General features: G+C 33.8%; 1 non-coding gene across 1 annotated transcript; it reads left to right on the forward strand.

Annotated features, from left to right (window-relative positions):
• The first annotated feature begins 15,021 nt into the window (after positions 1–15,021).
• On the forward strand, positions 15,022–15,128 carry LOC139860941 (small nucleolar RNA R71). The gene has a single exon (XR_011763566.1). It is a non-coding gene; the product is annotated as a small nucleolar RNA R71 (small nucleolar RNA).
• Positions 15,129–15,370: the final 242 nt, after the last annotated feature.

Below are 15,370 nucleotides of genomic sequence, written 5' to 3' on the forward strand. Positions count from 1 at the left end.
GCGTAGATCAATCTTAGAATAAACACTTGATCCTTCAATTGATCAAACAAATCATCAATCCTCGGTAATGAGTACCGATTCTTGATCGTTAATTTGTTTAATTCTCGATAATCTATCCACATTCTCATAGATCCATCCTTCTTCTTGACGAACAGAATAGGAGCACCCCAAGGTGAAAAGCTGGGACGAATAAATCCAAGGTCCGATAATTCTTGCAACTGATTTTGTAATTCTTGTATTTCTGAAGGTGTAAGTCTATATGGGGATCGGGCTACAGGTGAGGCTCCTGGTACGAGATTAATCTGGAATTCTACACATCTGTGTGGAGGTAGCCCCGGTAATTCTTCTGGAAATACTCCTGATAATGCTAAAAACGAACATATATTTCATAGCATTATTCCTCAAGAAAGACAAGCTTTTAGTTGCAATTGTTCTATTTACAAGTGATATTCGTTTAAATAATAAAAGGTGAAGACAAAAGACAGATTCGACGAATTGAAGACGCAAACAACCAAAAAGCTCAAAAGTACAAAATACAATCAAAGAGGTTCCAATTATTGATAAGAAATGTCTCGAAATTTCAAGAGTACAAGATTAAAAACGCAAAGTACAAGATATTAAATTGTACGCAAGGACGTTCGAAAATCCAGAACCGGGACCAGAGTCAACTCTCAACGCTCGACGCAACGGACTAAAAATTACAAGTCAACTATGCACATAAATATAATATAATATATAAATAATTCTTAAAAATTATATATATATATTATATTATTATTTAAAATCGTCGGCAAACAAAGAGCCAAGGCTGAATGAGCTGTAAAAACGAACTCCGCGACTTGCGAAGTTCGAAGGCTAAAAGTACCGCGACTCGCGGAGCTCCAAAAAATGAAAATGCCTATAAAAGCCAACGCAGTTCGACGAATTTTAATATCAATATATATCCATCCATCTATCTATACGTAATATTTATATTTATAATTTATATTTTAATTTTAATTTTAATCCTAATAATAAGGGTATGTTAGCGAATGTTGTAAGGGTGTAAGTCGAAATTCTGTCCGTGTAACGCTACGCTATTTGTAATCATTGTAAGTTATGTTCAACCTTTTTAATTTAATGTCTAGTAGCTAAGTTATTATTATGCTTATTTAAAACGAAGTAATCATGATGTAGGGCTAATTACTAAAATTGGGTAATTGGGCTTTGTACCATAATTGGGGTTTGGACAAAAGAACGACACTTGTGGAAATTAGACTATGGGCTATTAATGGGCTTTATATTTGTTTAACTAAATGATAGTTTGTTAATTTTAATATAAAGATTTACAATTGGGCGTCCCTATAAATAACCATATACACTCGATCGGATACGATGGGCGGGGTATTTATATGTACGAATAATCGTTCATTTAACCGAACACGGGAATGGATTAATAGTCACTAGAATTATTAAAACAGGGGTTAAATTATGTACAAGGACACTTGGTATAATTGATAACAAAGTATTAAAACCTTGGGTTACACTCAGTCGACATCCTGGTGTAATTATTAAACAAAGTATTAAAATCTTGTTACAGTTTAAGTCCCCAATTAGTTGGAATATTTAACTTCGGGTATAAGAATAATTTGACGAGGACACTCGCACTTTATATTTATGACTGATGGACTGTTATGGACAAAAACCAGATGGACATATTAAATAATCCAGGATAAAGGACAATTAACCCATGGGCATAAAACTAAAATCAACACGTCAAACATCATGATTACGGAAGTTTAAATAAGCATAATTCTTTTATTTCATATTTAATTCCCTTTATTTTATATTTAATTGCACTTCTAATTATAGCACTTTTATTTATTGTTATTGTATTTAATTGCACTTTTAATTATCGTACTTTTTAATTATCGCAAGTTTATTTTATCGCACTTTTATTTATCGCAATTTCATTATCGTTATTTACTTTACGCTTTAAATTAAGTCTTTTATTTATTTAATATTTTACATTTTGTTTTAACTGCGACTAAAGTTTTAAAATCGACAAACCGGTCATTAAACGGTAAAAACCCCCCTTTATAATAATAATATTACTTATATATATATTTGTATTTTTATAAAAGTAAACTAATATAGCGTTAAGCTTTGTTTAAAGATTTTCCCTGTGGAACGAACCGGACTTACTAAAAACTACACTACTGTACGATTAGGTACACTGCCTATAAGTGTTGTAGCAAGGTTTAAGTATATCCATTCTCTAAATAAATAAATATCTTGTGTAAAATTGTATCGTATTTTATAGTATTTTCTTGTAAAATTTAATAGCTATTTTATATACACCTCGCATAACATCAAGTATATTTTTGGCGCCGCTGTCGGGGACAATCAAACTTAAAAGCCGGAAGCGCAACGCTAAATAAAAAAAATAAAAAAAGATTTTTATTTTTAGTTTACTTTTATTAAAATTCACTTTTGTAAAAATACGTTTTTAATTATTCGAAAACATAAAAAGAAAACAAAAATATAAATATTTTTAAGAATTTGTTAAATATTTAAGTTTTGTAAAGTTTCTTTATTTTTATTTTATAAAAATATAAGTTTTATTTAAATATTTTGTTTTTATTAAAACATAAAAAAAATGTCGAATTAAATCATGTACCTGAGTTGAATTTTGGAACCCCGCGACTCGCGGAGTTTGCAGCTTCGAATACCGCAACTCGCGGAGCCTCCCTGACACACGTGACAGAAACCCTAATCAGCATTAAATACGGGGTAATTATTATTTATTTATTATTATTAACCCTAATTACTTATTTATTATTATAATTAGTTTTAAGTTTTTAAATTAAATTGTATTTTAGTTAAATTAGTTTAATTAAAATATAAAATTAATACTTTAATAAAATAAATAATATAAAAATAATATTTTTATAAAAATTGTACTTTTTACAACTTTTTGTATATTTTTATATTTTGTCCCTTTTTAATTATTTTAGCGTAATATTTGTATTTTTCGCTCGTATTTAGTTTTAAGATATAGTTTTTGCCATAGTTATTTTTTACTTCTAGATTTTTAGGCTTTGCCGTAAAATTCCTTAAGTGCTTTTTCTTTAGACTAAGATTTAGGTGCTTTAGAATTTTGCGACGCCTTTTTAAGTTTTAGTACCTCTTTTTAAGATATTTCCATTTGGGATATAGTTTTACATGTAAGCTTTAATATTTTTAGACGCCTTTTACCTATGTATCAATTATCATTCCAATTAGTAATCTCAATTTGCGATTATAATTTTAAGTTAGTGATAGTAATAAGGTTGGGTTAGTCGAGTGTTTTTAAGTTCTATAAGTTACTCTTTTTCTTTCTTATTTTTATTTTTCGACCTTTTCCGACACACTCTTTTTCTTTCTTATTTCTCGCTATTCTAGTTTTTAGGACATAGATTTTTATTCTACTTCTTATCTAAATTTCTTAAAATTACGAAAATTTATTTTAAGTGGTTAAATTGATAGACATCAAAATTTTCTGGTTCGTAGTAATAGTTGGATTTGTACGTGGACCGGGTTATTGGAGCCAAACAGTCCTCAATTATATTGAGACCAAACGAATCCTACCCCTCTGCTGCATCTTTTGGCTATTCGAAACGTGGGCAAAATCAAAAAAGTCTATTAATTGGATAACTTATATAATTTTTCTTTCCTTTTTAAAAAACTAATAGGATATTCAGTGAATGCACCGAGCAAGACGTTCACCACCTTTTGTACGTTCACCACCTGTAACTAGATCAAGACATTTAGCAAATATTACCGCCGTTGATTTTTCTTTAGAATCGTCATCCAGTCGACCAAGTACTCTAATTCAAATTTCCGATAATCCATTTTTTGAACCCGACTTCACTATTGAGAATTCGGAAAATATTCAGGGACGATTCATAGATCCTGAACCACTAAACTTTCCTCCGGAACCACCAATCATTCAAACAGAGATTGTTGAGGAACGAACCATTAAATCAGAATCCTCTAGTGATTCCGATTCAACAAATTCAATTATGGAGAATCTGGAACCTTTAAGTATGGAAGACCGAATGAGAGCTAAACGCACTGGCCAAGGTCACGTAATTACTCATCCTGACATTAATGCGCCAGATTATGAAATCAAAGGACAAATTCTACATATGGTGACTAATCAATGCCAATTTAGTGGTGCGCCGAAGGAAGATCCAAATGAACATCTTCGTACCTTTAATAGGATCTGCACACTATTTAAAATAAGAGAAGTTGAGGATGAACAGATATATCTCTTGTTATTTCCCTGGACTTTAAAGGGAGAAGCCAAAGATTGGGTGGAATCGTTACCTGAAGGGGCGATTGATACATGGGACGTTTTAGTTGAAAATTTTCTTAAACAATTCTTTCCGGCATCTAAAGCCGTAAGACTTCAAGGAGAAATTGTTACGTTCATACAGAAACCGAATGAAACTCTATATGAGGCGTGGACAAGATTTGGAAAGTTATTAAAAGGATGTCCGCAACATGGTTTAGACACCTGTCAAATAGTACAAATATTCTACCAAGGATGCGACATCACTACAAGAAAAGACATCGATATAGCAGCTGGTGGTTCTATTATGAAGAAAACAGAAACTGATGCTTATAAAATTATTGATAACACTGCTTCCCACTCACATGAGTGGCACCAAGAAAAAGATATCGTTAGATCATCTAAAGCAGCTAGAGCCGATTCTAGCCATGACTTAGATTCCATTTCCATAAAGATAGATGTTGTCGAGAGACGAATGGAAAAGATGACTAAAGATATACACTCAATACGAATTAGTTGTGAGCAGTGTGGAGGACCACATTTGACAAAAGATTGTCTCAGTATTGAATTAACAATGGAACAAAGAGAGAATATTTCATACATAAACCAAAGGCCTGGAAATAATTATCAAAATAATTATCAACCGCCAAGACCGATCTACAATCAAAACCAGAATTATAATCGAAATATTCCATACAACAACCAACAAGGTCCTAGCAATCAACAAGTATCCAACAATACTTACAATCAGCAAAGACCTAATTTTCAAAACAAACCACCACAACAAACCGATGATAAAAAACCGAATTTAGAAGATATGATGACGAAGCTAGTTGAAACTCAAACGTAGTTTTTCACATCTCAAAAACAAACCAATGAAAAAAATGCTCAACCATTTAGAAATCAACAAGCTTCTATTCAAAACTTGGAACAAAAGTAAGTAACCTAGCAAGGTTAATAGGTGAAAGAAAACCGGGAAGTTTACCTAGTGATACAAATGCTAACCCCCGGAATGAAACAGCTAAAGCCATTACCACAAGAAGTGGTACAACACTTAAACCACCTGAAATACCTGTAACTTCTGATAAAGCTATTCCTACTCCATAAGAACCACAACCTGAACAAGATAAGGAAACAGAACCGGTAGTTGAAAAGGTTAATGAAGATAACACAATTAAGGCTAAACCTTATGTTAAACCATACCAACCACCACTTCCTTACCCGAGTAAAATGAAGAAAGAGAAACTTGAAGCCGAGCAATCCAAATTCTTGGATATGTTTAAACAGATAAATGTAAATCTTCCTTTCATTGATGTAATTTCAGGAATGCCTAGATATGCTAAATTCTTGAAAGATCTGATCACGAATAGAAAGAAAATGGAAGAACTCTCGGCTGTTACTATGAATGCTAATTGTTCAGCAGTGCTGTTGAATAAGATACCAGAAAAATTATCTGATCCAGGAAGTTTCACAATTCCATGTTTTCTGGGTAGTCTTAGTTCAATAGAAGCATTGGCAGACTTAGGTGCTAGTATAAATCTAATGCCGTATTCACTATACGCTAAACTAGACCTTGGAGAATTGAAACCAACCAGAATAATTATACAACTAGCTGATAGATCAATAAAATATCCTAGAGGGATAATGGAGAACATGCTAGTTAAAGTTGGTACTTTAGTATTTCCAGTAGATTTTGTTGTTCTGGACATGGAAGAAGATTCTCAAGTTCCTCTCATATTAGGAAGACCATTCTTAAACACGGCTAAAGCAATGATAGACGTGTTCGGTAAGAAATTGACCCTAAGTATAGAGGAACCTTTTCAGTTGATAGAGCAATGCAACAACCACAATCTGCAGATGATACATGTTATTATATACAAACTATAGATGCACATGCAGAATTATTAGAAGAATTTCCAGAATTACAAGGAACAGGAGAATGTTCTTTAGGAGAAGAAACTGAACAAATTGATGAAGCTGAAATGTTAGCTACACTTATAGCTAATGGATATGAACCAACAACAGAAGAAATTCAAATGCTAAAAGAAGAAGACATATATCGATATAAATCAACGATAGAAGAACCACCGATATTAGAGTTAAAGCCACTTCCAAACCATTTGAAATATGCTTATTTACATGGTGAATCTGAATTACCTGTAATAATATCGTCTTCTCTTACTGAAAATGAGAAATCACAACTCATTTCTGTGTTAAAAGCTCATAAACCAGCCATTGCATGGAAGATTCATGATATTAAAGGAATAAGTCCTTCGTATTGCACACATAAAATCCTTATGGAAGAAGGTCATAAAACGTATGTGCAACGCCAACGAAGACTAAATCCGAATATGCAAGATGTAGTTAAGAAAGAAATTATTAAACTACTAGATGCAGGTTTAATATATCCAATTTCTGATAGTCCATGGGTAAGCCCAGTTCAATGCGTGCCTAAGAAGGGTGGCATGACTGTCATTACAAATGATAAAAATGAGCTTATTCCTACTAGGACTGTAACAGGATGGCGTGTATGTATTGATTATAGAAAATTAAATGACGCCACCAGAAAAGATCACTTTCCCTTACCTTTCATTGATCAAATGTTGGAAAGATTAGCCAGAAATAGTTACTATTGTTTTCTTGATGGATTTTCTGGATATTTTCAAATTCCAATAGCACCCGAAGATCAAGAGAAAACCACGTTCACATGCCCTTATGGTACTTTTGCTTACAAACGCATGCCATTTGGACTTTGCAACGCCCCTGCAACCTTTTAAAGGTGTATGATGGCGATTTTTCACGACATGATAGAAGAATGCATGGAAGTTTTCATGGATGATTTTTCAGTCTTCGGTGATACATTTGAAACATGTCTAGCTAATCTTGAACGAATGCTTATTAGATGCGAACAATCAAATCTAGTTCTTAATTGGGAGAAATGCCATTTTATGGTTAAAGAAGGCATCGTTCTTGGTCATAAAATTTCAAAAGAAGGAATTGAAGTGGATAGAGCTAAAGTAGATGTAATTGCTAAACTTCCACATTCCACCAATGTTAGAGGAGTTAGGAGTTTTCTAGGGCATGCCGGTTTTTACCGACGTTTCATAAAAGATTTTTCTAAAATTGCCACTCCTATGAATAAACTCCTAGAAAAGGATGCTCCATTCATCTTTTCAGATGAATGTATCAAATCTTTTAATATTCTTAAATAGAAACTCACTAATGCGCCGATCATGATAACACCAAATTGGAATCTACCATTTGAACTAATGTGCGATGCAAGTGATTTTGCAATGGGAGCCGTTTTAGGACAAAGGATTGAAAAACGATTTCAACCTATTTATTACGCTAGTAAGACGTTACAAGAAGCACAAACAAATTATACAACTACTGAAAAAGAACTCCTTGCTATTGTCTTTGCTTTTGACAAATTTCGATCATATATCGTTCTAGCTAAAACGGTGGTCTATACCGACCATTCTGCTCTTAGATACCTATTTTCGAAATAAGATGCTAAACCAAGATTAATCCGTTGGATCTTACTCTTACAAGAGTTCGATATTGAAATCCGAGATAAAAAAAGAGCAGAAAATCTCGCCGCTGATCATCTTTCTCGTCTTGAAAATCCTGAATTAGAAGTTCTAAATGAATCGGCCATACAAGACAACTTTCCTGATGAATATCTATTGAAGATAGATTATAATGAAATCCCATGGTTTGCAGACTATGCAAACTACTTAGTTTGCGGATTCCTTGAAAAAGGATTATCGTACCAAAAACGAAAGAAATTCTTCAGTGATATAAAACACTATTTCTGGGAAGATCCACATCTATTTAAAAGTTGTCCAGATGGAATAATACGCCGATGTGTATTCGGAGATGAAGCTAGTAAAATTTTAAACCATTGTCACACAGGACCAACAGGAGGGTATTATGGGCCTTAATTAACAGCAAGAAAAGTTTATGAAGCTGGATTCTATTGGCCTACAATTTACAAAGACGCACACCTTCTTTGCAAATCCTGTGATGCATGTTAAAGGGCCGGAAAAATAAGTCAACGTGATGAAATGCCACAAAATGTCATACAAGTATGTGAAGTATTTGACATTTGGGGTATTGACTTTATGGGTCCATTTCCAAAATCTCATAATAATCTCTATATTCTCGTAGCCATTGATTATGTATCTAAATGGGTGGAAGCACAAGCCCTCCCAACTAACGATGCACGAGTTGTACTCAACTTTTTAAAACGTCTTTTTGCAAGGTTTGGAACACCGAAAGCTTTAATAAGTGATCGGGGAACTCATTTCTGTAATAATCAACTTGAGAAAGTTCTTAAAAGATATGGAGTAACTCATAAAATCTCCACTGCTTATCATCCACAAACAAGTGGACAAGTTGAAAATACCAACCGAGCTTTAAAACGTATTCTAGAAAAAAACGTAGGATCAAATCCGAAGGAATGGTCCATTAAATTGGAGGATGCACTCTGGGCTTTTAGAACAGCCTACAAAACTCCAATTGGAATCACACCTTTTAGACTCGTTTATGGAAAAGCATGTCATCTTCCGGTAGAAATTGAACACAAAGCATTTTGGGCTTTTGATGATGTAGCGTGAGGGTACGAAATAGTATTATTTTTACTAGGAAATACTACAAAATATGACACAAGTTTTATTAATTTACGGATTGGGATATACCTAAACCTTGCTACAACACTATAGGCAGTGTACCTAATCGTAGAGTAGTGTAGTTTTTAGTAAGTCCGGTTCGTTCCACAGGGAGCTGGTGATACTTACTATATTTTTAACAACTATATTTATACAAAATATATATAATTATATAAGTAGTAATATATTATAAAAGGGGAGTTTTACCGTTTAATGACCGGTTTGTCGATTCTATATTTTAAACGCAAAGATAAATGACGATAATTAAAGTGCGTAAAATAATGACAATAAATAAAATGACAGTAAATAAAATTGCGAGTAATAAAATGACAGTAAATAAAGATACGATGAGAAATACAATAAAAGAATTATGCTTATTTAAACTTCCGTAATCATGATGTTTAACGTTTTGATTTTAATTAATTGTTACTCGGGTTAATTGTCCTTTGTCATGGTTTATTTGATACCTATCTGGTTTTTGTCCATAATAGTCCATCGGTCATAAATATAAAGTGCGAGTGTCCTCGTCAAATTACCCTTATACCCGAAGTCAAATATTCCAACTAATTAAGGATTTAAACTGTGACGCAGTTATCACTTCTGTCAACAATTACACCAGTTATCACTGTATGTAATCCACCCCTGTTTTGATTAGATATGAATATTAATTTACCCACTTGATCAGTTTGAATAATCAATTACCCAACCCGAATAATTAATTAAATGATTATAATAGGACAACGTCACTAAATAGGACAACCATAATCATTATTAATTATTAGGTTAATTAATTTGAAGATAGGTTCGACAGACTCCAATGAGTTGTCACTCAATTAGACTATACCCCCCATCTATTAATAGTCAATAGTCCAATTTCCACAAGTGTCGGTCTTTTGCCCAAACCTTAATTATGGTACAAAATTCAATAACCCCGTCTTAATATTTTAGCCCAACATCACGATTACTTCGGCTCAAATAAGCATAATAATAACTTAGTTACGAGACATTAAATTAAAAAGGAAGAACATAGCTTACAGTGATGATTAATCGCGTAGTGTTACACGGACAGAGTTCTGACTTAAATCCTTACAATATTCGCCAACATACCATTATTATTATTATTATCTAAAATTAAAATTATAATTATAATATATATAAATATGTTTACAGAAAGATAGAAAGAGAGAATTGGGATAGATCTATAATCGATATTCGTTCTTTTATAGACGAATTTTGAATTCAAACTTTCACTTATGGCCCCTTAACTATGCTCAATTAACAACTTTTTATTATTTAATATTATTCTTATTATGAATTATTTAAATATTATATTTTATTCTTGTGCATAGTTGACTCGTAATTTTTACACCGTTGCGTCGAGCGTTGAGAGTTGACTCATGTCCCGGTTCCGGATTTTCGAACGTCCTTGCGTACTATTTTATATCGTGTACTTTGCGTTTTGTAACTTGTACTCTTGTCATTTTTAGACGTTCCTCATCAATAATTTGAACCTTTTTAATTGTATGTTGTACTTTTGAGCTTTTTGGACCTTTGTGTCTTCAATTCGTCGTTTTCGCCTTTTGTCTTCGCACTTATTTAATATAAACGAATATTACTTGAAAATGGAACAATTGCAACTAAAATCTTATCTTTCTTGGGGGATAATGCTATGAAATATATGTTCCTTTTTAGCCTTATCAATATCCCCACACTTGAGCGTTGCTTGTCCTCAAGCAATATAGTCTTGAAAAACACTTGAATCACTTCTTTATTCTTCACACTTTGTACATCAGTGACTTCAATACGGCGATATGAACAATGATAGTAACAATGTGGTTAAAGGTGGGTGTGTCATCCACAGTTGCCTCGGGTTTAGGTCAACGACACTTGCAATCAAATAGCCGATTTACTTTCGGTTTCCAAAGCAAAGTGCACATTTGAAAGGCAGTTTACAGTCCCACATGACTATAAAAATTTAGATCCTTTAGGAAATAGGATCTTTATGAAAACATTTGATCTTTTGAAAATTCAATCTAGCTTTTACCCTAGATAAGTTTTCTGATTTGATCCACCATTGGTGTTGCAAAATATATTTGTGGATCAATATTTTGGCTAAAAACATTTAGGTTCGTGTAATCCACTGCTATCCCGGTATCGGAAAGCACACATCCAGTTTACTTGTTCCGTATATTACCTTTCGGCAAACTACCGTCCGGTTGTAAAGGAAAGCGATGAACAAGAAACTGTTAAGGCAATGTCCCGTGACATGCAGATGATTATGGTCTTTTAACGTGTCGAATGCTAGAACTATCCTTGGTAGGAGCGATAGTAAAGATCATCCTATGATTTTTCGGTCTGGCACAAGGTCCTGTCTCCGACCATGCTATGCAACCACCGTTCTTACGGTTGACACCCGATTTGGTTCAGGTGACCTAATGAATTCCAGGTGAATTCCTAGGATTTTACGTTCAATGGTAATGAACGCATTGAAAATGGATTTTCAGAAAACAAATCGGTTTGCAATTTTGATCAAAATATTTTCTCGTTCAAGCTCGAGTTTAGATATCATTGAATTCCATGAGTTTGAATTCTCAATCTTTAAGGTCAATCTCTAGGATTGAGTAATATCAGTCTTAAAAGCTGATTTTTAATCTTTAAGGAGATTATCCTTTCTGGGGATCTTATTCATTAGTCTTATCAAGCTAATTTGCACGGTGCCCCCCCATTGTACGAGATAAATCCTTCTCATGGTTAGGATAAATCTGACCACATGGCGACCCTGTTTGATGCTGAGGTCCGTGGATTTCCAGCCAATTTTAGTGATGACTTTTCTAGATTTTTCGTCAACCTACAGCTGGTCTGGACGACAACTTCTTGACCTAAATCAAGAAGCGTGTGTCTTTTTCGGAAGACTTTACTTCCTTCAAATGATGGAATTGATTCATCGTGTAGATCCATCTTTCTTTCAAAAGTATTATAGTAAATCGGGTAAAACTGATTAGTATCATCCAAAACAAAAGTACCTGCAATAATCTTGTACAAAGATATGTTATAGATAGTTTTTAATTGAAAAACTTGGTACATTCTCCCCACACTTAGTTTCTTTCTTTGCCTTTTTATTCTCCTTTATTCCATTTTAAATGAATTCAAGCATTTTAGGTTGTTTCTCAATTTATGTCCTTTCCGAGGTAACGATAATTTCGGTATTATCACCTAGTTTTCACCGTTCATAAATATGTATAAACATGATTTTGACTTCATTTAATTGAAATTTTTTCAAATTTTCACAAAATTTGGCAAATAAACCAAGTATAAACCTGAGAGAATTTATAACCCTTCCCCACACTTAAGATCATGCAATGCCCTCATTTGCATGAAATCAGACTATAATTTAAATTTATGAGGGTGATTAGCGTAGAAAAGTGATTAAAAATACCGAGTTTGTAATTACAAAGCTCGTCGAATGATAGATGGCGCCTCATCGTTCATTCCTTCATTTGTTATATCATATTTGTTGTTTTGCGTCTTGTCGTCAAAATTAGTACCTTTTGCTGAACTTTAATGACAGTCTTTGAAAGTGCATTGTTTTACCCTGTTTTGTACATAAGATAAAATACAAACATATATATATATATATATATATATATATATATATATATATATATATATATATATATATATATATATTTTTGAAGTTTGGTTTATAACCCCACTTTTCAAAAATTTATAAAGTATAATATTTTTGGCATACTTTAAATCAATAAAATTAAAAATAATGATAACAAAATTTGTCGCCCCGCCCTCGGGTAAAGTAATTTCGGCTTAATGACCTAGTCTTCAACTCACGACAAATTTTAGAAATCATTTTTTCAACTTAATGAATTAAAGTAAATTTTGTTTTTAAAAACTTAAATTAAAATGCATATTAATTTCATAAAAAAAACCTACAAAACAAAAATTCAGAATGGAGGGAGAAAACTAGTTCTTTAGTGTCTGCTAGCGGAAAAGACCAATCGGGTTCCATTCTCGGAACTACACGAGAACAGAACAACTAACTCTCGACAACATTTTCCTTTTAGAACATTTGAATCTCCCCACACTTAGGTAGCTGTGGTGTCGAAATTGTGATTAGCTTCATCGTCAATTTCTCTTGGTCCATAATCAACTTGCATATCTGTGACTTTTTCTTTAAGCCATTGGTCGGATTCATGTGTTATATCCACAATTTCAACTAGCTTTGCCTTTTCTTTAGGCGACAGATTGGATACTAATCGGTTACATAACTTAAAGTTCCCCTTGGTTCTAGCATCGCGAATCCGTTTAATAAGTTTCTTCATTGAACTATTAATAACGGGATCATTTAATTTCGTATCAACAACGGGGTTCTTTGTTATCATGTCATCATTAGGTGTTACTTCATTTTCCCCACACTTAGGCGTTTCATTATTGTTAAGCACTACCGTTGGAGTTGGTAAAACCACATGGTTCTTACCAATTGTTTTTACTGGTTCAACGGTTTTGGCTGGTGGAGATTTAGACTTTCGAATCATAAAGGTGATCGATTTGTCACCACTTTTAAGTGTCATTCTTCCATTTCCTACGTCAAATAACGCCCCGGTGGACGCAAAGAATGGTCGACCTAAAATTAGAGGAACGTTTGGGTCCTCTTCTATGTCAATGACAATGAATTTGACTAGAAAGGTTAAATTGCCTACTTGAATGGGTAGGTTGTCAGCAATTCCAACTGGGTGCTTAATTGTTTGATCAAAGAGTCGAACACTCATATCCGTTGGACTTAACTTACCTACACCTAATCTCTTATATAAGGAAAGAGGCATAACACTTACACTTGCACCTAAATCTGCTAGTGCATCATACATGACACAATCACTAAGTAGACAAGGAACAATAAATTCACCCGGATCACCTACCCTAGGTGGAGGTTTTGGTGGAACTGTCTTCACCGGGTTTATATTTACGGCTTTTGTTTCTTGCACTTTCTTATTCTTTTTCTTCTTCTTCTTTCCAATGGTATCACAAACTTTATTACCTATTACTTGCTCATACTCAACTCCTTTTCTTGGAAACGGGATGGGTGGTTTGTATGGTGCCACCACTGGCTTTACATACTCGGGTGGTGGTGGTGTAACTTCTTCATTGTTACTCACATTTAAAACCTTCCCATCTTCTGGTGCTGGTTTTTCAGAGTTTGTTGACACCATATTAACATTCTCATTCCGAGGATTTACTTCAGTATTACTCGGTAGCTTTCCTTGTTCCCTCTCACTCATCATGCTAGCAAGAGTACCTACGTGTTTTTCAAGATTCAAAATGGAAGCTTGTTGAGTTCTTAATGACTGATCAAACCTCTCGTTTGTTTGGGTTTGAGATGTAATGAATTATGTTTGAGATTCAATCAGCTTTGCCATCATTTCTTCTAGATTTGGCTTTTTCTCTTCGGGTTGTTGTGGTTTATATAAGCCAGGTCTTTGTTGATTGAAAGTGTTGTTTTGAGTTGGTTGGTTATTCGGACCTTGTTGGTTATACCAGTTATTTTCGGGTCCTTTTGGATTGTAAAGAATGTTTTGATTTCGATTGAAGTTTAGCTTTGGCGGTTGATAATTATTTTGATAATTATTTCCCGGCCTTTGGTTCATATAGAAAACATTCTCTCATTGTTCCATCGTTGGTTCAATGTGACAATCTTTCAATAAGTGTGGTCCACCGCATTGCTCACAACTGATTCGTATTGCGTGAATATCTTTATTCATCTTTTCCATTCGTCTTTCGAAAGCATCTATTTTTGCGGAAACGGAATCAAAGTCATGGCTAGAATCAGCTCTAGCCGCTTTAGATGATCGAAAGATATCTTTTTCTTGGTGCCACTCATGTGAGTGGGATGCTGTGTTATCAATAATTTTGTAAGCTTCAGTTGCGGTTTTCTTCATAATTGAACCACCAGCTGTTATGTCGATGTCTTTCCGTGTAGCAACGTTGACACCTTGGTAGAATATTTGTACTATTTGGTAAGTGTCTAAACCGTGTTGAGGACATCCTCTCAACATCCTTTCGAATCTTGTCCACGCCTCATATAATGTTTCATTTGGCTTTTGCGTAAACGTAACAATTTCTCCTTGAAGTCTCACGGCTTTGGATGCCGGAAAGAATTGTTTAAGAAATTTTTCAACTAAAACATCCCATGTGTCAATCGCCCCTTCAGGTAACGATTCTAACCAATCTTTGGCTTCTCCCTTTAAAGTCCAGGGAAACAACATGAGATAGATCTGCTCATCTTCCACTTCTCGGATTTTGAATAGTGTACAAATTCTTTTAAACGTACGAAGGTGTTCGTTAGGATCTTCATTCGGTGCACCACTGAATTGGC

This window comes from Rutidosis leptorrhynchoides, chromosome 7 (genome assembly GCF_046630445.1).
Source record: "Rutidosis leptorrhynchoides isolate AG116_Rl617_1_P2 chromosome 7, CSIRO_AGI_Rlap_v1, whole genome shotgun sequence".
Classification (NCBI taxonomy): Eukaryota; Viridiplantae; Streptophyta; class Magnoliopsida; order Asterales; family Asteraceae; genus Rutidosis; species Rutidosis leptorrhynchoides.